This window comes from Odocoileus virginianus, chromosome 25 (genome assembly GCF_023699985.2).
Source record: "Odocoileus virginianus isolate 20LAN1187 ecotype Illinois chromosome 25, Ovbor_1.2, whole genome shotgun sequence".
Classification (NCBI taxonomy): domain Eukaryota; kingdom Metazoa; phylum Chordata; class Mammalia; order Artiodactyla; family Cervidae; genus Odocoileus; species Odocoileus virginianus.
Window position 1 is genome coordinate 51234434 of NC_069698.1, and position 22229 is coordinate 51256662.

The 22229-nt window shown below is 40.1% G+C and overlaps 1 protein-coding gene across 2 annotated transcripts in view; it reads left to right on the top strand.

Moving 5' to 3' along the window:
• The first annotated feature begins 222 nt into the window (after nucleotides 1–222).
• The window catches only part of SLC5A3 (solute carrier family 5 member 3), a 33834-nt gene continuing 11827 nt past the window's right edge, over nucleotides 223–22229 (top strand). Inside the window, exon 1 of one of the 2 annotated variants that reach the window (XM_020892655.2) lies at nucleotides 223–313. The gene's annotated coding sequence lies outside the window, so the exon portion shown is untranslated. Of the gene's footprint in view, nucleotides 314–17627; nucleotides 22018–22229 lie in introns of those variants that run through there. The other variant, XM_020892657.2, reaches the window with a different exon arrangement.

Here is a 22229-nt window from a genome sequence, read left to right on the forward strand (position 1 = left end):
GGGGGCGCGGCGCGGCCGCCTTAAGGAGGGGGCGTGGCCTGGCGCCCGTGTAGGGGGTGTGGCCCGCCGAGGGGGCGTGGCAGCCCCGTCTGCGCAGCTGCCAGCGGCTTTAAGCCCGGGCTCGCGCGGCCGGAGCGTGCTGTCGCCGCCCGGGAGCCTTCCGGCCCAGTTAGTGAAGCCAGTCAGCTTCTCCGCGCGGGTCAGCCCACCCTCCTCCGGTGTCCTGGGAGCCGGCTCGGTGCGGAAGCCGCGGGCCATCCGTTCGGGCATGCCCCGCTACGAGCTGGCTTTGATCTTGAAAGCCATGCAGCGGGTGAGTGACCTTCCCACCGCCCCCCCCACCTCACCTCACCTCAGCCCGCCTTCCCCGCTAGGCCGCCGCCGCCGCCCCTTCCCTCAGTTCCCGCGGGGCCGGAGGTTGGGGAAGCGGGGGGACTGGGGCAGCGGGCGTTCTCGTTTGATGGGGCGCTTGTGGAGTGGGGGGAGGCCCCCGCCTGCCCGGCGAGGCCGCGTGCGCGCGGGAGGCGGGGGTGTGCCGGCGCGGGAGGGTGTGTGCCTCGCACGCGGCCTCGCCGGGCGGGCGGGCGGGCGATGGGAGGTGGGGGGACGGGCCGGCCCTCCGGATCCCAATGAGAAGGTCTGCGGGGAGGACACGCGCCAGCGCGGGCCTGGAGCCCAGGGTCCCCCGCGCGCCAGCCGTCGCGAAGCTGCCTCGTCGCCGGCCCCGCTCCGCCGCCGCCCACTCGCCTCAGCCTGCCTCCGCCGCCCGCCCGCCCGCCTTCCACTGTAGCGCCCGCCGGCCGCCCCGGAACCGTCCGTGCTCAATAAAACCTTCTCCAAAGCGTGTGTGTGTGTGTGTGTGTGTGTGTGTGTGTGTGTGTGCGCGTGCGCGCGCGGTTGTGTCTGGACCACGGTCGCGTAGAACCGGCTCTCACGTTAAAAAAAAAAAAAAAATTCTTTGATTTTCTCTTTTTGTGACTTCAGCGGCAGTCCTGCTCCGGGTGCCCTTAGCCCAGTTTTCATTCATCCAAGTTGTGGCCTTTTTTTTTGCGCCTTCCGGAAGAAACTTGGCTACCCCCCCCACCCCACCCCCGCCCTGCTTTTGATTGCTCTTGAGGTAGGGGATTTCAGATTTGGAGGGATGCTAAGCGATCCTGCAAGCCCGTTCCACTCCAGGGAATGGTGCGGCCGAGGACAGGGACCCCGCAGCCTGGAGCCGTTCTTCGTTCTCTGTTCTGGGTCAGGTACTCCTCAAGCCGTCGCCGAAACCCCCTTCTTCTGTGAATTTGGTAACGTAGCGTGTGGTGTATGCTTTTTTTTTTCCCCTCCCCCCCACCCCCTTCCCTTGCAGGTATAGATAACGACGACAAGAACAACAACAAAATACTAATGTTTGAACTTTGGGAACATAGCTAGCTTCTTAACATCGCCAGAAACTTGGGGCACATTGTATATTTCGGATCAGTGTTGAAAACGAGCTGTTAGAAAGTTAGATGGTACTTAAATTTGGGGCTATTGGAAAATTACCAATCCCAGAGCATTAGGAAAATTTTGGTTCTTTGCACACTGAGCTGGGAAGACACCGGGTCTCTGGATCAGGTCTGGAGAGCCTGGTCAGGCATGCTGTTGTGGCCTCAAGCTTGTTCTTCCTGAATTTGGGAGAAGATAAGGTTGTATTGTTTAGCCTCTTGAGTATTACCGCTTTCTTGGCTCACTTCCCTCTAAAATACAGTGCTTAAAGAGAATAGGAACAATGAAAAAAACTCTTCCTTTTAACTTACCCGTTTTAGGAGGTATCAGAACCTGGGAAATGTGTTGAAATTTTTTTTGTTTCACCTTGTTTTAGGGAGAAAGCAAGTATCATGAGTCAATGTGTATAGTGTTTGTTCATTCCATAAACCTTTGAAATGAAAATTCAGAACTCTTTATCTTTAGGATAGCTGCTGAGTACTGTGCATTTGTTCACAGAGCTTCTAGTATGTTAGTTAAATGTATTTATTATATACTTTTTTTGTGTGATGATTATTCAGTCATCTGTGGTGTGGAACACACATTTTTTTTACTCCAGATAAGCTACATAGTGCAGCTTAAAATAATAATTCAATTAACCTTTTTTGAAATCCTGGCAGGTGTGTGGGATAATCAAGGTGATTATTTGCAGATAATCAAGGTGAACTCCTGCCTGGAGGTGCAGGCCTCCATGGCTACAAATAAGGACATTGTAACAATGATGATGAAGTTGTGTTGAAGAGATCCTTGACCTAAATAAAGTAAGATTAAACAGTAAAAAAAAAAAAAAAAAAAACTCTTTTTTTTGTATTCATAAAACGTGTTTTTGAGTAGGTTGTCAATTCGAGTAACACACACAAAACTTCTGTCTTCTAAGTTCTGCTTGCTTTCAATTTGGGGAAATTGAGTTCTAAAATAAGATCAATACTTAGGGAGGAAATGAATGAAAAATGCCACTGTGAGCTTTGACAGGCTTTAGGGAAAGTTCCTTTCTAATATGCAGCAGTTTTGTCGTTCTGTAGGTAGCCCATTGTGTGTAACTCCCCAATTTAAGTAGCGTATCTATTTTTAGATTTGGAAATGTGTATGCCTCTTATGGTGCACCTTTTTGATGACTTAATTTCCACCTCCCTCAAGTCATTTATGTATTTTGGAATAGAGGGAATACTGTGGGTAATTTTTAAAACAGATGTGCATGTTGAGACTTAATTTTTTCAGTCTTTTCATAGATTCCCAGAGAGATTTTCTTGTTTCTTTTTTGGGGGGGATACTCTATAGGCCTGAAGAGCCTTTGAGCCTGGTGGGCTACAGTCCATGCGGTTGCAAAAGAGCCCGATGTGACTTAGTGACTAAACCACCACCATAGGCCTGAAGAGCATTCCTCCTCTCTTTGGGGTGTATTACTTTTCCCTGTTCAACTCATTGCATTTCCTTTGACTCCCTAGCTCAAAGTCCTTAAAATTGAGCATAGAAGAGGTGTCGAATTTAAGATGCAGATACTCTGTTGAGGCTTTCATAGCATTTCTTGTGTTGGAGCCCCACTACATTGTAGCAGTCTCTACAGGGGTCCCCATTGGAAGATTTCAGGGTGTAGTACATAGAATGAATCCTTATTGAACTATATTCAGTTGTGTGTTAGTCACTTAGACGTTACAGTGCTTTTTCTCAGTTTGCAGTTGGGAGTCACTGTGAGTCTGCTTTTTTTGCACTTGCAAGTCTGTGCCCTTAGGAATGTAGATGCCAGACCTCCCAAGAAGAAATTTACTTGCATGTACCATTTAGCTTGAGTTTTATTAAACATGTATGTATAAAGTTGACTTATTTCCATATTTCCCCCCTTTTTTACCAATCTGATGTGAAAAGTAGATAACTGTTTAATTCTGAAAATTGATGCAGTAAAGTCATGGATGTTGTGAAACTAGACTTTTAAAGGTCATGATTAAAGCCATTTGAGAAGGTGGATGCTTAGACCAGTCTTAGACCATTATGTAGAAGAGTCTCCAGAATAAAACGGTTTTGAGAAGCTTGTCGTAGATTAGCACTGTGAAAGCTCCATTCACTTCTTGCAAACACAGTGTTCAGGGCTGTAGTGTGGAAGGACACAGCTGCAGAGGAAAGACCACACACTGCAGGCAGTCTCAGTCCAGCCTATGGGAGACATTTTTCAACAACTGAAAAGTTAACAAATTGCCTGTGAGATGGTGAGTTTTCTCTCCACGTCCCTGCTGACCTCTTGTTGTGAGAAGTTTAGGTAGATAGAGAGGAGGAGAGGTCATGACTTTGGTGGGTGAGATAGGACTCTGATTTCTGAGGTCCCTTCTCTTGAGAGTTTGAGAAATTGCTTATGTCTGTTGAGTTCACTTTGCAATTTGATATAAAAGATGGGCGCTTCATTTAAGCTAGGTAAAAGAATGAATTGACAGTTTTTTAACTTAAAACCATGTACTATGTGGAAAAGCTGAACTTTGTAGAAAAATTTGTACTTTTGGGGTAGGCTCAGGAAGAGGAATTTTGAGGTTAAAAAGAGATCTATGCAGAACATTTATATTTTTCGGTTACTTAGTTTGGGAACACGTAACATGTGTTAGCACGTTTGCCCAAAGGATGATAACCAGTTGGCATATTTAGAGTTGTAAAAGCCCTGGGAAAATATTTTTTCCTGAAGTCTTCTCATTGCTACTCAGGAATTTTTCCATGAAGAATTAAAGGTTAATGGTTTAAATAATTAGTTTAGTTCTAATTCTTAGTTTAATTCTAAGTAAATATAGGTGTGTACAATAAAATAGCATTTATATATTCTCGTATATTTTTTCGAATAGAAGTAAAAGCAGATGGCTGCTTTGAAAATCTTTTTAATTAAAACATTTCACAAGTTATTGGGTTAATGGTTTAAATAATTAGTTTAGTTCTAATTCTTAGTTTAATTCTAAGTAAATATAGGTGTGTACAATAAAATAGCATTTATATATTCTCGTATATTTTTTCGAATAGAAGTAAAAGCAGATGGCTGCTTTGAAAATCTTTTTAATTAAAACATTTCACAAGTTATTTTATGTTCAATATCTTTCATATTTAATTTTATTGAAAGATTAAAAGTTTTAAGGATAGCCCATTGAAATAGTTCTTTGCAAGTAAAGAGTTTTATGACGTGCTGAGTTTATGACTTGGGGTTTTTACATTTAGAAATAGAAATGTAGTTATATTCTAGTTTCTATAATTGTACAAAGCAATAGGTTTTCTGATAATGTAGGGAAGAGTTTCTCATATTTTTCTTTAGTCAAGCATTTTTGATTAGAAGACCTGGCAAAAGTGTGTTCTAGAGTTGTATCCCAAGTTTAGCATTTTGTGAAAGTAGTTTCTCCAAACTGTTAGCATTTTAGATACTTTCTGGAGGCATAGGGTCTAGCTGGGAACTCAGTATGAGACTGGCCAGCCTTAGGTCATTATAGCTTGGCTTGCTTGGCAATATTTGATAACTAGGAACTAGTGGTATTTTTGCTGTCAGGTGGTGGCAGACAGAAGTTCAAATGGAAACATCCTTGTTCTAGTTGTCAGATGACTGTTTGGTCTTTTTTTTTTTTTTCCACTTCTCCGAGCCTGCCCTTGACAGCTTAGCTTGTATCTTTATCTTCAGTAACCACCCTTTGTGTTTTGTCTACTTGGAATCAGATCACTTAAAACAGTTACCCCGTAAGGAAAGAGCTGAGCCTTGTGGGCAAGCAGTGTCATACTTTGACTTGGTACTAAAGTTTTCTTGGGTTCCAGCTTACTGCTGCAGCAAGCGATTGAAGGAGTGCTGTCCCTGCCCTTGAGCTACAGCTAAGGCACAAGGAGTGGCTGGGGGCCGAGGAAGCCGCCTTCACCAGATGTGGTTTGTATATGTGAAGACTGTTGGGCACAAGTTTGACTTTCTGCACTAACCTTTTTTTGTTTCCTTTGTGACTTGCACATTCAATGCAGATGTTTATTGCCTTTCAAAATCTAGATGTTTTCACGTGCAGACTACCACTGAATCTTCTCAACCTTTAGATTATAAAATCACTCCAAGGAAAACTTAAGTTTGAAAGCAATGAAGAAATTCTAGAGTAATGTTTTTCATCTAGTACCCTCATTATATTTGTAGTACAGGTAGGACTTATCTGTTCCTCATGAGGAGTGCATCTTTTTAGTGGAAGGCAATTCTAAACCAACAGGGATTGTTGCCAACACAGGTAGTTAATCTTTTCTCAGGGGAATCAAATTGAAGGAATTAGTCAGATTTAAAGAAGTCATTAACATTTAATGACTGTCTGGTAAGTTACCAATTTATCTGAAGGAAAAACTACCATCAGAAGTTTGGAAAAAGACAGTTAATCCAGTCCTGTTATCCTTGTTGTGCTCCAAATAGCAGTTGGCGAACTGTATGGCTCACAGGCCAAATCTGACCTGTTGCCTGCATTTGTGTGGCCTGTGAGATTAAGGAAGGATTTTACATTTTTAAATAGTTGGGAACAAATTAAAAGAAGATTTTATGGAAGTTCTATGAAATTCAGATATCAGAGTCCATAAATACAGGTGTGTTGGAACATAACCCTATTCATTTGTTTATATAAACCCCTGATTTAGAGGAAACAGACATAATTTCCTAGGTTCACCATTTGTCTTAACTTCTTATGGTGTTATATCCTGAGATTTCTGCTTTGATTTCTTCCTTTCCCTCCTTTTTCTATACTGTACCTTTGCCTTCATATAGTTTGCCTTTCTTTGGTAGCAAGCCGAGAACTGTGGCGTTCTGTGCTTTTCTGTGCTGGTTATAGCCTCCTGGATGTTCCCATGACACTGCTAGCTCGGTTTGGTTCAAACTTGGTTGAGTTGCCTACCCCCAGACTTGCCTGAGTTGTTTCTGTTTGTGGCTCCTCTTTTCTGTCACATGGGGCTAAACCAATCCAACTCTTTGTTCCTGCAGTCTCATTCCCATATAGTCTCTTCTCTGACCTAGCTGAGCTACTTAGGTTTCTTGCTTGGGTTCTTGCACTTTCTTAGTTGATCTCTTTAACGTACTGCTGAGGGGAGGGTAATCAATGCCTATTAAATATGTTTTCTGGGGTGCAAAAATACAAGTTTTTGAAATACTTTTAAAGAATTAAACTGGGATGCATTTTTGGGGAAATAATACAAACCATTGTATAGTGATGCTTTTTTGATTACTTCATCACCTTCCCATGTCAGTTGACTGTGTCAACACCATTGCCAAATTACAGCACATTCAGAAATGTGCTCTTTCTCAGAGATACTTGGAATGAAGTCTGGCATTTAACGCCACCTGTGATACGACTCATCTTTTTTTTTTTTTAACTTCATCTTTTAATTTCTTTCATTCTCCATTTTTGTACAGTACTGAGTAAAGAAAATTGCTGTATATCCCTATAAGTATCATTCCCTTTTATTTCCTTTTGTGCCTGTGTGATACTGCTTTTCTTGGAATGATCATCTCCAAGAAAACATGCCTCAAGTTCATTTTGATCATTTGGTATATGAAACAAATACTGCGGACCTGCCCTGTTTTGAATTGTAGTCTTTCCTTTGAACTTGCATGGTGTGTTTCTGTGTCTTATCCCGTGGACAGCTTTCTCGTTAGTGTTACAGTTTATTGGTGAATGTTTCATATCTACTTTGGTAGGTTACATGTGCTTGAGGGACAGGTCTGTTTCAGGTCTGCTCTGCTTTACCCACAAGGTTGATGCTTATTTAGCTTCCTTGGGGATTCCTGTTCTCATCAGTCTAAAACAGTTCTTGACTATGAGACAGCATGCTGACCTCTGGTGCTAGTAAGTTGCTTTTAGATCAGTACATGTTGCATTGAGGGAGTTGTATGCTTACCAGAAGTTGTGTTGGTTTCCACGACTATTTCATGGCAGGTAATCTTGCTTTTATAATATAATAGTTTAAATATGTAAACTGATGAAATGAGTGCAAACTTTTTTTTCTCTCCTGAAAACCAAGTTGGATTCTTTGGAAAAAAAAATGCTGAAGGTGAGTCCCTAAAATAATGACTGTAGAATCAGATAAAGTTGTTATAAAGTTTTGGAAAGAAGATAACAATAGTCCAGGATGATTTTGTATGTAGACTGCCTTACAAGGACTCCTTAAAGGTTTGCACTTTGGTGAAACTGGAATGGAGATGGTAGATGATGGATTTATAGATAACAGTTTAGATCAAGCAGAAGGAACGTCGGTCAGCAAGGAGCTCTACGTCATCAGTCCTGTTCTCCCAAGTGCTTGACCCCATACTCAGATTGGGAAATAAATTTATATATTACATGTAGGTAAAATGTTTAAGGTATGTATATTTTTTTAAAAATTTCCTATTGTCGCTTTAACCCATTTTTTTACTTAATACTTTTGTGTGTGATTGTTTTGGATACAGATGCTTCCGCTTCAGTAAGTGCTCCAGTTTTTGTTTTCTCAATGAGTAGAAGGACAAAAGATTCGAAATGAAGGTCCTGGTTGTGCTATGTTGGAATAAACAAAGAACTGACTCTGGGGCAGCAGAAGAGCTTTAGAGACAGTGAACTTGGGTTTGGTTCCTGGCACCTACCTGCAAGGAATAGTAACCCTCTTGGATCCTCATTCCTGTCTGTGAAATGGGAGTGATCTGTCAATTGGAGGGTCTTTGAAGATAAATTGGTAGCATAACCTTGGAGGTAGTAGGTGTTCAGTATGTCATTAAGGTACCTTTGTGCTCTCAGGCAGGGTATTAAACTTTATTGTGTAATTTTCTATTATTCCCGCTTTATTAATGAAGAGACTCCAAAAGGTAAATTTTGTTAATGTGTAAGCTACCAGAATCCAAGACTTGAGTCAAACCTGGAATATAGCACTTGCTCAGAAGTTTTTGAAATGAATATGAAAGTTTTTGAAGTGAACATGAGCCATACTTTCTAATCACTTGTAGTAAGGTTGAGCTTTTGTATCTGTGAAATGTAGAATGTTTGTGAGGGGTCCAGTGAATGAACTCCACTGCTTGGAACGGCCTGTCAGACAGATGTGCAACGTTGATTCAGCAGCTGCCGGTCTTTGCCAGGCTGAGTGCACTGGGATTCCTCATCAAGAACTAAACTATTTGAAGCTGGACTTTGTGTTCATCTCTGTCTCTCATCTGACCTTGTAGAACTAGTAATCAGTTAGACTTATGTGTTTTTCAAGTGAGGAGAAGGTTGGAGAAAGTGAAGAAAATCTAAAGAAAAGAATTACTTTGGAGAGGCTCGTAAGTGTCAAAGTAATTTGAGGCAGGTGAGGGGAAAGCTTAGTATTTTAATCTTCAAGTAAATTTTGATTGCTGTTTGCCGAATTGCTGCTGAAACTTCAGGGATGACCTTGTTTCAGTAAAATCGACACATGGAGCTGGTGGATCATAGCCTAATTGATTTCTGTTGCTGTGTGATACCTTCAGTTAGTATTTTTCTGTTCATTTATTTTTTTAACTTATAATTTTTGATGGAGCAATGTATTATAAGACTACACCTTTCCATTTAATAGTTGATTTCTTAAGTTTTTTTCCATTCCTATTGGTACAGATTTTATTTTTATAAAGGAATTAAAATAAAACAGTATTTGGCATTATAGCATATATTGCTGGAATGTATATATATCATTAACATGATTGAATTTTAAATAATTATCTTCTAAGCCAGAGGGACCTATGATCCAAATCTGCAAGACCAATTTACAAGAGAATGCACATTTTATTTTGATGTATATTTAACTGTCATCCTCTGAAGTCCAACTTTGTTTCAGACTTAATTTGTGACTTTTTTTTGTACCCGATTATTTTACTCTGAAGCTCCATAATGAGATATTGGATGATACAGCATATCAGGCACTTATGAAGCAGATTGAGAAATGTGTGTGTGTGAGTGTATGATAGTGGATGAAGAAATAAGAATGTGACTAAGAAGATTGAATAGTAACACTGGTAATTTTAAAATCATTTTCATTGTGTTTGGAGATGGCAGTGTGAAGTAAATATGTGAGTTAATGTGAAAACTGTTTAACAAAGTTGTCTAAGGAATAGAAAGGTTATGTGTTGAATTCTTTTTGACTTCTGTGTTTTAAAACTGGTAAGTATGAATTAACCTTAGGTTATTTTGTTGCAGTTTGTAATGTAATTCAAAGACTGAACAGGGTTAGTGGGGCTGTGGCAAAATGGTAGAGCTGCTACAGGTGTGTGCGTGTGTGTGCGCGCGTGCGCGCTTGCTCGCTCATGGTGGTGCTGGTGCCTACCACTACAGTGTATTATTGCCGTGGGAAGTGCGGGCCTGGATTTGCCACCTTGTTTTTATCCTATTCTTAGCCAAAACTCCAGATGTTACAGGAAGCTGATTTTTTGGGGTTCCTTTTTGTCTTTGTTACATTTTTAGATGTTTGCAACAAAAATATCGAAGCACTGTGGATCTAAGGAAATGTATCTGTTGGTCAGATTTGCCTAACATTGGGTAATTTCTGATTTAGATAATGGGTTTCAGATGTTCTTTAAAGACATCCTTAATTGCCTTTGGACCTCTTTCAGCATTTAGGTTACAGAAATTGCTGCTCACATTGACAGAACCCATCTAGTTAATTGACCATTGATTTACAATAGGACTAATAGTAAATGGCAAACACATCCAGGTCTTTAAAAGAAGTATCAGTTTATATCTAGTTTTGGACTAGTGGATTATGTATGCCCATTTAGGCCAAGTGTACATACAGACTTCAGAGAGTCGCACAGACTGAGGTATGACTTAGTGTGAACTGTCAGAAATTGGTATTTGTAGTTCACTTTCTCTTTAGATGTCTGGGTGATTGCTTATTTTAAGGATGCCTTAGTACAGTTTGGTTTACATCTGCTGTACTGAAGTCCTACAGGTTTGAAATACTGCTACTTGAAAGAGTTTGCTTTATCTAGAAGATGACATTTTCCCTCAGGGTGTATCAGGGTAATTCACATTAACTTACATGATCCTTGGAATATAGTATTACTATGAAAAAAATTAGGTGTTCCTCTAGTCAGAGTGTAGAACAAGGGGATGATGTGGCATTACAATTTTTGGCCAGGCTTCATGTTTCCATAGAACGGAAGCCAAATCATTACCCTGACTGACTTTCCCTTTTTGTCTTTGTTACTTCCCCACTCCCACTCCAGGTACTCAATAGCAGATTGCAAATAAACTCAGGTCCAGTTTGTTCTTCCCTACCTTTCAAGTCCAGAGTACAATTGCCTTGTTCCCACTCATCTCCCCTATCATTTTTATTATGATTACAGTGCCCTAGTTAAGGGAATCCCTACCCACTTTGGGAACATTTCAGTAGAGATTGACACGGATGAGAGCTTAAAAATGGAATTGCAAGTGAAAGCAGAGACTTCTTAAAACCTCCATCTGCAGCACTCAATGCTCATAAAGTGGCATTTGCCTGTTTCTGCCCTGGCTTCAAGAATTCCTGGTTTTGAATTCCCTGGCAGTCCAGTTGTTAGGACTCCGAGCTGTCGCTGCTGAGTGTGCAGGTTTGATGTCTGGCCAGGGAACAAAGATCCTACAAAGCCCCATGGTGCAGCCAAAAAAATAAAAAATTCCTGGTTTTGTCTTTGTTTAGACTTCGATGTTTAAAGTGTCTCCTTGGCTATTAAAATGCTTTGATTTTTGTCAGGTGTAGAAACCCGAGGGCAGCTCTGACAGCCAGGTTGCTGTGGAAGTAGTTCAGTACAGGGACACCTTGGCTGGGTGGTGGTCAGCTAAGTCTGGAGGTAGGATCTTTGTCAAACATGTATTACAGGAAAGGTGTACTTCAGTGTCCTTTTAAGAAAGTTGGCTTCAACCAAGGTAAATATATGACCAGTAGTAGGTGGTTCTGATTCTCATTCTTTTGTGCTAGTATACTGCTTGTTTTCTGTTTTGTTGGCAGTGACATGAGAGTGCAGTTTTGTAACTTTGAAAACTTAGAATGCTGAGTTTCCATCAGGGATGATCTTTAGTTCACGAGACTCTAGTAGCCTGATTGGTTTCAGGGATGCCATTCTTATGTATAGACTGAGGACCAGGAGTTTGTGCAAATCCAGTTTAAGAAGATTAAAGCGAAGAAATTTCTCCTAATACCCTTTCCTTTATTAAATATTTTATCTGATTTGGATGAAATAACTGGAAGCTACTTACAATTTCAAGATCTCCTGCCTTCTGACATCCAAGAAAGCATTTCTGATCTTATTTCTCTGTATTTTACTTGTTCTATCTTTGAAATGTAAGAGAAAAATCAGCTGCATTTGTAATCTGCAAAACCATGCCTCAGTTTTATGTTCATTTCTTCGGTTCTGTTCAGGGCATAAACTCGACCATTCCTTCCAAAAACTGTTCCCTGTTTATAGTCCTGTTGTTTAGTTCTTGAAAACCCTGTATTCCCCAAACCTTTGAGAAGATTAGAAGATTTAAAAGTTTTCTAACCAAAAGCATCTGCCTGAGGAATCATCCCAATTTCAGGATCTTCTGTTTTATGACTTGGGCTTCTGGGAGTTAGAATCTGGTTTACCAGGAAGACTCTTGTGTTTACATTTTCCGGCCTCAGTCTCATGGAAAAATGAGAAACTTCTTGGCTTCTCTTCTTCTAGGAACAGTTTTTCTAGGAACATAAAATTGGAACCAAGTAGGATAGGAACGGAAAACATGAAGGTAAACCACCACAAGTTGATGTGGTTGGGTGTCCTACATCTATAAAACTTACGGCTTGTAATACCTCATCCTCAGTGGCTGGTTTAAGCAAGTTGTGTGTATTGTGTGTGTGTGTGTGTGTGTATTCTCCATTTTACACATGAAAACACTGAAGCAGAAAGGTACCCGGAACCACACAGCTCAGTAAGGTGCCGAGTTAGGATCCTAAAGGCAGTCTCAAAGCTAGAAGCTAAACTTTTGATCACTGCATCCACTGTAATAGTATTAGAGCGAAAAAGTCGCTTTAGATCGAAGGAAGTGTTCCATATCTATTTTGAGTGCCTACCACTACTATGTGTTGTAGACTATAGGACAAAGTTCCAGCTTTCCTGGGGCTTACATTCTAATGAGGGAGACAGACTAGCAGATGCTGTGAAGAGAAACATCAGGATAAAGGGACAAAATGTGGCCTAATATATTTTTGTTACAGTGCTCGGGCAAGACTGAGACTTCAGCGAGGGAGCGAGCCTTGGCCACTAGCTCTGGGCAGAAGAGCAGAGATGAGTGCAGACGTGTTGGAGTGATTATATTAACATGCATTCAATCTAGCAGGCTTCTATTTTATAGGTCGTCTCCAAGCCTTCCCGAAAGAATTGACTATATATGATGGTTGTTTAATGCTTACTTTTTCCCCACAGGACTTTTACCTAGTAATCTACCTTGATTAGTAATCTGTCTTGATGATGTTGGCTTGAAGTACATGTTTTTTTCTGTTTTGTAGAAGTGAGAATTAAAGACATGGGCTCGAGCATACACAGAAGTAACTCGTTTAACGAATCTCTGTATTGTACCTATCACCCAGCTTCAACAGTTATCAATGTTTACCACTCTTGCTTTATCTCCACCACCCCTTCCCTTTATTCGTTTATTTTTTGCTGGAGTACTTTATATTTTTTTTTCTGAAAATTTTACAGCTTTAGAAGAGTTATAAGAACCATTAAATTAACACTTGTATGCTTTTCCCATAGATCACTGGTGATTAAAATTTGCCTTATTGGCTCTTTCTCTGTACCATCTGTTGCAGGTATTGTTGACCTGCCTTTCTTAGGAATAAGAACTTTCTAAACAGAGCATGACCATTACAAGTTTGACATTACTACAATACAATTGCAGAATGTTCAGTTTGTGTTCAAGTTTACCTTATTCCAGTGTTAACCTTTAGTTCTTTAATTCAGTATTCAATCAAGGTTCATGCATTTGGTTGTTATTTAGTCTCCTTGATCTTGAACAGATCTTGAACCATTCTTTGTCATTAAAGACAGTGTCACTTTGAAGACTCCAGGCCCTCTAGTCTGGAGAGTCCCTAGATTTGAATTTGTCTAGTTGCTTTCTCATGATTAGAGATAGGTTAAACATTGTTGGCAGGAATATTACACAGGGATATCAATGTATTATACCAGGAGACAGGTCAGTTTGTCCCATTGTTGGGGATGTCACATAGTCATTTGGTTAAGGTGATATTCACCAGATTGTTCCATTATTAATGTACTTTTTTTCTTTTAGAAATTATTAAGGATTTATGGAGTGACAAACTTGAGACTGAATATTCTTTCTCCAGCAGTCTTCCACCAGATTTAGCATTTATTGATAATTCTGAATCAGTTGGGGTTACAAAGAGCTGGACACAACTGAGCAGCTCACACATGTGTGCGTGTGTGTGCATGCACATACTAAATCAGTTTTTGCTGGAGTCCTTTAAAGCAAATGCAGACAGAAAAATTCACCTGTAAATATTTAGTATATATCTAAAAGGTAAGGGCTTAAAAAAAAACAAACAAAACAGTGCCTTTATGCCACTTAACCATAATTCCTTAACATCTGATACCCATATTCAAATGTCCTAAATTGTCTTAGATGTGTCTCTGCAGTTGACTTGCTTGAACCTGAATCCAAGCAGAGTCGACAGGTTGTATTTACTTGATGTTTTTGCAAGCGTTCTGGGGTATAGCATCATGTCATGAGGCAGCTGTTGTCAGCTTCATTCATCCATTCTGAAGTCCCCATCAAATGTTTTCACCTTCTAGCATCAAGCATAATCATTGCCTCAGAACGTTATTTCATTAGGGATTACAGAAGATGATTCTCAGATTGCATCGTTTCCCCTGAATTGATTGGCAGATTTTATTTTTCTGAGATATATTTATTTCTACTTTTTACGTATATCTTCCTGGGGAGTGTTGTGAAAGGACACATTCTTCATCTTTACTTCACAGAGGATGGTTCTGGGCTTCCTTTGTAATTCTTTTAATATGTCCTCAAATTTGGAGCAGTTACCATGCCGACCTCTTGGGGGATTTTATGAGGATTAAATGATCTGGTGCATGTAGTATAAAAATGGTGCCTGGCACTCGAGTTGGGAAGTGCTAGTTATTAAAGTAAGTTTTTAGTGAACTCTTCAAGTGTTAGTGGAGAGGCAGAGATGGGAGATTTCTTCCTGCGTTGACATCAACAGGAGGCTGGGGCCTGTGTCGAGGTTGCTGAGGGAGGTGCTGCTTGCCCACACCAGCATGGAAACAGCTGTAACACACGAAGAACGTGCCACTGCTTACGGTGAGGTGGCCGTTGGCGGTTGCAGAGGTGAGATCTGGGACACATTGTGAAGTGGAGCTAGCACATGAAGGAACATAGGTAGGTGGATGAGATGAGATGGTGGCTCCAGACAGGTTTCTCCTGGGTCATGGCCCACTGAGGTTTTCATCTGAACAAAGGGCAGCATGCTTGCCTAGTCTGATCTGCCTTGTCATTCTGCACACTCTGAACCAGTGCTGTTTGAGATTGCAAATCACTTTGCTAAGGGAGGAAATGCTTAACCTACTTCTTGGCCTTTTAATCTACCTTCTGTTACTGCTTTAAAACCCAATTGTTGATGAGTGTATAGACAATTGGAAGTTTAACACTCTTGATAAGGTGCTTACTCATTAATATTAGATTCATTTAACAAACATTTGAGCATATAGTATGTAAGATGATGTTCTAGACAGACCAGCCACATCTGTGAGCCTGAGAGATGGGTCTCTGCCCTCATGGAATTTAACATTCTGATAATGAGGTGACAGTAAACATAACGAAGATTTATTGAAGTATGTTAGAAGTTGTTGCATGCTGTTGGGGGAAAAATAACTCAGGATAAGGAGAGATGGAGATGGTTAGGGAAATGACCTTTGAGCCAAAAGGTCAGGGTGCTAGCAGTTGAGATTATAAATGTTCTGATTGTGGATATATTTTTGAGCTAAAGCCAGCAGATTTTACTAATGGATTGACTGTGTGTGGGTTGAGGGAAAGTGAGCAAGCCTTCAAGTGAAAGTGGCTCAGTCATGTCCGACTCTTTGCAGCCCCGTGGTCTATGCAGTCCATGGAATTCTCCAGGTCAGAATACTGGAGTGGGGAGTCTTTCCCTTCTCCAGGAGATCTCCCCAACCCAGGGATTGAACCTGGATCACCAGCATTGCAGGTAGATTCTTTTTCTTTTTTTCGCAGGTGGATTCTTTACTGTCTGAGCCACAAGGGAAGCCCAGACCTTCAAGGATGGCTGTTAATTTTTGACTGAAACAGTAATAGTGAGGATGGAATTGACATTCTCTGAGATGAGGAATTCAGTGGAATAGTTTCAAGGGTGATGAACCAAATTATGCATACTCCCAGGGAAAAGGATAGGTAGTTACAAACAGTTCATTCAGTAAGAAGAGTGGTCTGTAGATTTTACTATGAGAACTCATATCTATAAATCACTGAGTTAATTCTTTCAATCTTAATGTCTAATGTCTTAAAGATGGAAGTTAGCAGAGGAAGGAAGTTAGCAGAAGAAAGAAGGATGACTGAGACGCATATAGCCATGGTAACAAGGTCAGGTGTAGAATAGACTTTGAGAGTTAATATTTTAATTCTAACACTGAAAAAGAGAATGGAGGCAAAAGCCTTCATCTTGGATGAGAAACTGGTTAAACCTTCGTCTTCTAGCTGAATTTTCTGATCTGCACGTTTTTACTTACATAGGAAGCTTGTGCCTGGGACTTCTTTTTGTTTTAATCTCTTTATTTTCTTCATACGTATATCCATCATGTATGATCATACATAGATACTTCAGTTGGACTTTATCCTGTGCATTTTCTGCAGTCTCTTCTGTTTAACATTTGTTATTTATACATCTTAGGTGTTTGCAAGCTCAAAAATTTTTAAACTTTTTAATGTTGATGTTGAATGACTTTTATTAATATTGTTTCTGTTAATAAATTGCCCTTTTCATTAAAGATAGTATTGTATAGTGATTAAGGGAAGAAGCAGTTTAGACACAAATGGGGGTACAAATCCATATGTAAACACAAATAACTGTATCCTGGGGTGTTACACTACCTCACTGATTTCAGTTTTCTTGTGTGTAATATGATCATAATGTACTTCTCCCACAATTATTGTGAGGATTAAAGTAATGCAGACAGCACTTTAAGCACGGTACCTACAAGGTGTCAGGACTTAGTGCCAAGTTTTTATTTTTTAATCTCCATTATGTATAACTTACGTGATAATCAATCTTTTACAATCTAACCGCACTGAGCCTCTTGAATTCTTCCCCATTCAAAATTAACACCAATGTTTAGTCATTGGGATTACATAATATGGTACCATAGGCGCTACAACTCTGTTATTTTATGTTTTCATTGCTCTGAAAGAAATAGGTTATTGGAGTTTGCTCCATACACATGTTCTGGTATCATCCAATAAATGTTGAAACCAGCAGTAGTTTCAAAGTTGCCACCATACCCAAAAGACCTTCTTCATTAGCTGAGACTTCTTTAGAAGAACAACCAAAACCAGAAAGACCCATTGTGAGCCACACTCTGGCAGTGGTAGAAGCAAGTCAAAATGACTGTATCTCAGGGGTGTTTGTGTATGGGTGAAGTGATAAGTCTGGTGGTTTATGAACTTTTCCAGGTGAAGAAAATTTTATTTGAAGAATTAATTTACTTACCTGGGAAGTCATCCCTCCTAACCCCTCTCCCAGCAGTACTTTGCTGAGAGTATAGAGCTGCTCTGTTTGGTCGAGGCTGCTAGAGCAGGGCTTTAAATCCCTGCTCATTCTGCCTCACCTCCTGCCCCTGTGCTGGGACACGGTGACTAGGAACCCTCAGAATATAAACCCTCAGAATAAGCCATTTGAGTTTAATTCAGGGCTTCAGACATTTCTTATATACTTCCAAAAGCTTGAATAGTGAGATTGTAGGTATAGTAGAAATACTTTGCCAAAGAAATTTAAGGGCAGGCTCCTTAAAAGTTTTAGGGACTGTTATATGACTACATACAATGTCTCCAGCTCCATTTGTAATTTGATCTAAGAACTGATCTAAGTTGTATTAGAAGCACTCAGCTTTTGTTTTGGTGTCTCTTGCTCTCATAGCCAAGCTCTACATTTTTAAGGTAAGCAGGGGTTGGGCAACGGAAGGTCCTGTTTCGAGTATTTACATACCAAGCATGAATAGCCTATTCCACTAGTGGAATTGGCTCTATTGGACTTGAAATCAAGATGACGAAAGTGAAAAATATGTCTGAAAAGTAGATTTTTATATAAATTTAGTGAGTTTTTTTTTTTCTCTTGAGTTTTGCTTGAGTGAGTTTTATTTGAATGAAGTGATGTAGATAGGCACTAATAGTTGAAGAGGTGGTTGGGAGTTAGTTTGAAATATTCGTGAGAGAATTGCATATTTAATACATTATTTTATCTATTTCTTTTTTTATCAATAAATAACTTCTAAGAAGCTCCTATGGAGAAGGGAATGGCAACCCACTCCAGTATTCTTGCCTAGAAGGTTCCATGGACAGAGCAGCCTGGAGGGCTACAGTCTGTGGGGTCCTAAAAAGTTGGACTGGAGAAGGAAATGACAGCCCACTCCAGTATTCTTGCCTGGAGAATCCCATAGACAGAGGAGCCTGGCGGGCTACAGACTATGGGGTCGCAAGAGTTGGACACGACTGAACAACTAAGCACGCAGCAAGCACAGCACAAGATGCTCCTAAAATGCCTTGGGGGTATCGTTGGCAGTTTAATTTGAAAGAGGCTGATGGCACCACTTCCAGTCTATGCAAGTTGTAGACGGTGAAGTGACATTTACTGAACACCTGCCTGTTGCACTGGGCAAGATGACGAACTTCCTAGGCGTACTTACTCCTTATCAAACCGTTGGGTCAGAAAATGCACGAGACTTGGCAAGCCTACTTTTGACAGTACTGGGTTCTGCCTGTTCAGATTGTACTTTTTGAGCCCAAAGCTAAAAAGATTGTGGTTTGGTCACTTTGAGAGTCGTTGTGTTCTACTCTTTGTCAGTCCACGTGCCTCATTGACTTGATTATGACTTGGAGCCCTGATGGCTTTAGGGATTGTTTTACTTGTTTTTTGTTTGGTTTTTAAAAAATGGCAGATGAATTTCTTTTTAGAGTGACCATACATCCTATTCTGGACAGAGTGTCCCAGAATAACTTCCTAGTTTGGAAGATAAATTGTATGGTCTCCTTAGGTAATAGAAGAGAAATGTTAGATTTGGTCATTATAACTAATTTGTTTTGATTATATTATCTGGAGGAGTTTAATAGCTGATGTTAATTTGATCTTTCCTATTTTACTCTTTCTAGTTCAAACAGCAGATATTTATGCATGCTTGTCTATCTGGATTAATTCTTCAGTTGTAATTTCGTTCATCCAAGTACATGAAATAGTGCTTTCATTTACCAAGATTGTATTCTAATTTTGTGCAGAATTCCCAATAAAACACTGTTACCTGAGAAGGAAGCCCCCTCCTGTTGGGAGGAGTGTCTCTGTTTCACGACACCCTTGTGTTTGATTCAAGTTGGCTAAGTTTATTATACTGGCCATTATAACTAGGGGACTATTTCTTTATACATTCTATGACTATTTATTACTTACATTATAATTGTTTTCTTAAAAATGCACTACGAGGGAACCAGCCCACATACTTACCATTACTATACCTACTTTATTCCTTGTCCTACATTTCTCACTTAAGGGATTTATCTCAACTGTGAACCAGCTTAGTCCTAGAAATATGAAAACATAAATTAAAAGGCTTCTTTTTAGCAGCTGGAGAAAAAATTTTTTCCATGTGTCTTCTTTCTAACAGTAAAGGAACTCTGGATAGTGTTCACTATATTTTTGTTGTAGAAATGTTTACTTATTAAAAAGAGTGAGAAAATATGCAAAACATACTGTATATTTTATTTGAGACCATTTTTCGGAATTGCACAGTTCATCTTCTGAAAGGCTAAAGTTCAAGGCTGTGACAGTCTAAATGACTCGATATGAATTTGGCTGCATTGCGTTGAGTATTTTACATCTTTCTATAAACTGATTTGACCTATTTTAATTTCCTTTTCCAGTCTTTACTAGGTGCTGGTTTCTGGATGTTTTTTGTTTAAATTGGAAAAATCTTAAATCTGTCCACAGACTGACACGGTGTCCCGTGAGATGGGGGCTGCCGGCAGGGGCTTTTGGAGGATCTGAGGAGGGAGAAAGCATTGAGAACTCAAGCCCTGACTAGCGTTTGCCCTCTCCCTGCCGCCTCTCCTGTGGGCAGAACATCTTTGCCCTAGCTGACCCGCTTGCTGTTGTAGGGAAGTTAGGGGTTAGACCAGCCTAAGCATTCATCAGGGAGTGGAGTATGGCTTAGATGTCTGACGTGCGTCATGTTTGACAGTGGGAACAGTGTGGTCAATTTGCAGTGCTTCCTAGTGATCGGAGAAGGAAGGGCTTAGTTTGTGCCTGAGCGCTTTGTTCTTCGAACGAATAAGCTGCTGTAGTGGCCACTACAATGCGTACTCCACTCCACCTTCCCTCCAAACAGAAATAAACACTGGGTGTTTGTCTCTCTTGAGAAGATGGCCAACGACTGCCATTGAGAAGAGAGACATTTGAAATGACCCTCGGACCAGTGAACTAGGCTTACCTGTGTGTAAGTTGGAACAGAATGGCAGGGGTATGGCTGGATGTTGGGTGGCAGTGGGAGCCCTGTTGACTGCAGGGAAGGATCTCATAACTGCCAGCTACAGTTTTCTTTGTAGTTGAGGACCTAATTCATAGTGAAACAACTAAAGGTGCCCTTTTAAATAATTGCTTATTAGTTATTTGATTAGATTTTGTTTGAAATTTAGGTAATTCTTCCTAAATAATATCCAGGTTTTTAAAAAAAATAACTTGAATGTTTCAGGGTCAGAGAAAGTAGTCATAGAAATACTACCAGTTTCAGGATTTGGCAAGAATAAAGTGATACAAGTCCCAGCTTTTAGTGTATTTTTGTTTTTGTTTGTGGCAGTTTTACTCATGCCAGTCATTATTGACACTGAGTTTTAGGATGAAGGATTTTAGTCAGTTTTTTTTAGTATAGTTGTTGTAGTGTGTTAAGCTTCAAAAAGGCATAGAGAATAGTTTAAGACATTTCTATGTGTCAGTATTATTAATTAGACTTAATAACTAATATGGTAGAGCATTTATCTTTAAGCTTTTTTCCCAGCTCCTTAAGAGGTATGTTGTTAAGTGACTAGTACTGTGGTCTGTTTTGAAAAGAGGTGGCTTTAGTATCATTTATAGGACTTGATAACTTTGCTACTGATTTTTAAAGGAAAATATCTCGGTTCATCAAAAAGCATCTGCTTTGTCAAGCATAGAAAAATGTTTCACTCTGAGGTTGCCTTATTTCAAAAGGAGAAATCACTTCAGGAGTTAACATGTGGAAGGCATTAGGTTGAATAACAAAATGTTTTTCATATTGTTCCTCAGTTCCAATTATAATTACTTTGAAGGTTGAGAATTTTTCTCTTTTTCCAGGAGAAAACCTGTCATATTCATAAACTCAATTTTAGGTAAATTTAAATGTCTGTTTTTCAGTGATTTTCTTAATCCAGGACTGGAAAAAATCTGATTAATACAATTAATAAAAATATCTGATTAATAATTTGTTACGTAATGGCTTACAGATGTCTGTTTTGTTTAGGTTTGGAAGATATAACAATAATGATGTTGTTTTTCAGTCTTCCAGAAAAATTTTCTCTTTTTCCCTTCTCTCCTTGCTTTGTATACTGTTCAACAAGAAAGCATTAAAAGGAAAAATTATTCAGCAAAATCACACCTTGAGTTAGTGCCTTTATCCTCTCAGAGGATCTCTTGGAAATAATGCCTGTTGGAAGGGAAGGAGATTACTTTCTTTAACATTAAAAAAAAACCCAAAACTTTTTTCAATGTCTTCCTTCTGGCTAACAGAATAAAAATTCAGGGTTGTTTATAAATTGTATGTTCCTAGTTTCTTTGTATGGAACATCTGGTTTCCCTTTAAGGCAGGAGTCATGTCACAGTTTCTAGGTTAATGTGTGATGACTAGCACAGATGTACATTTGTAGTAGGAATTTAGGGAAATTTTGTGACAGTAGCCTACCTAGATTAAGCAATACTTGGTATTGTGTTTGGGAGTGGATAATAATACCTAGTAAATACCTGTTCTATCCAGGACCCTAACTTAGCTACAAAATACATTACTCTTAGAACTCAACAGTAGTTGAGGATTCATTTTGTTGTCGTTTAGTCATTAAGTCGTGTCTGACTCTGTGCGACCCCATGGATTGTAGCCCATCAGGTTCCTCTGACCATGGGATTTTCCAGGCAAGAATGCTGGAGTGGGTTGCCATTTCCTCCTCCAGAGGATCTTCCCTATGCGAGCATCGAACCTGTGTCTCCTGTGTTGGCAGACGGATTATTTACCACTGAGCCACCTGGGAAGACTGAAGATTCAGTTAGGTGTGAATAGTCCCCCTCCCCCAGGTGACCTTAGTGTGAATAGTCCCCCCTCCCCCAGGTTTCCTTAGTGTGAATAGTCCCCCTCCCCCAGGTGACCTTAGTCAGTGTGAATAGTCCCCCTCCCCCAGGTGACCTTAGTGTGAATAGTCCCCCTCCCCCAGGTGACCTTAGTCAGTGTGAAGAGAGTCCCCCTCCCCCAGGTGACCTTAGTC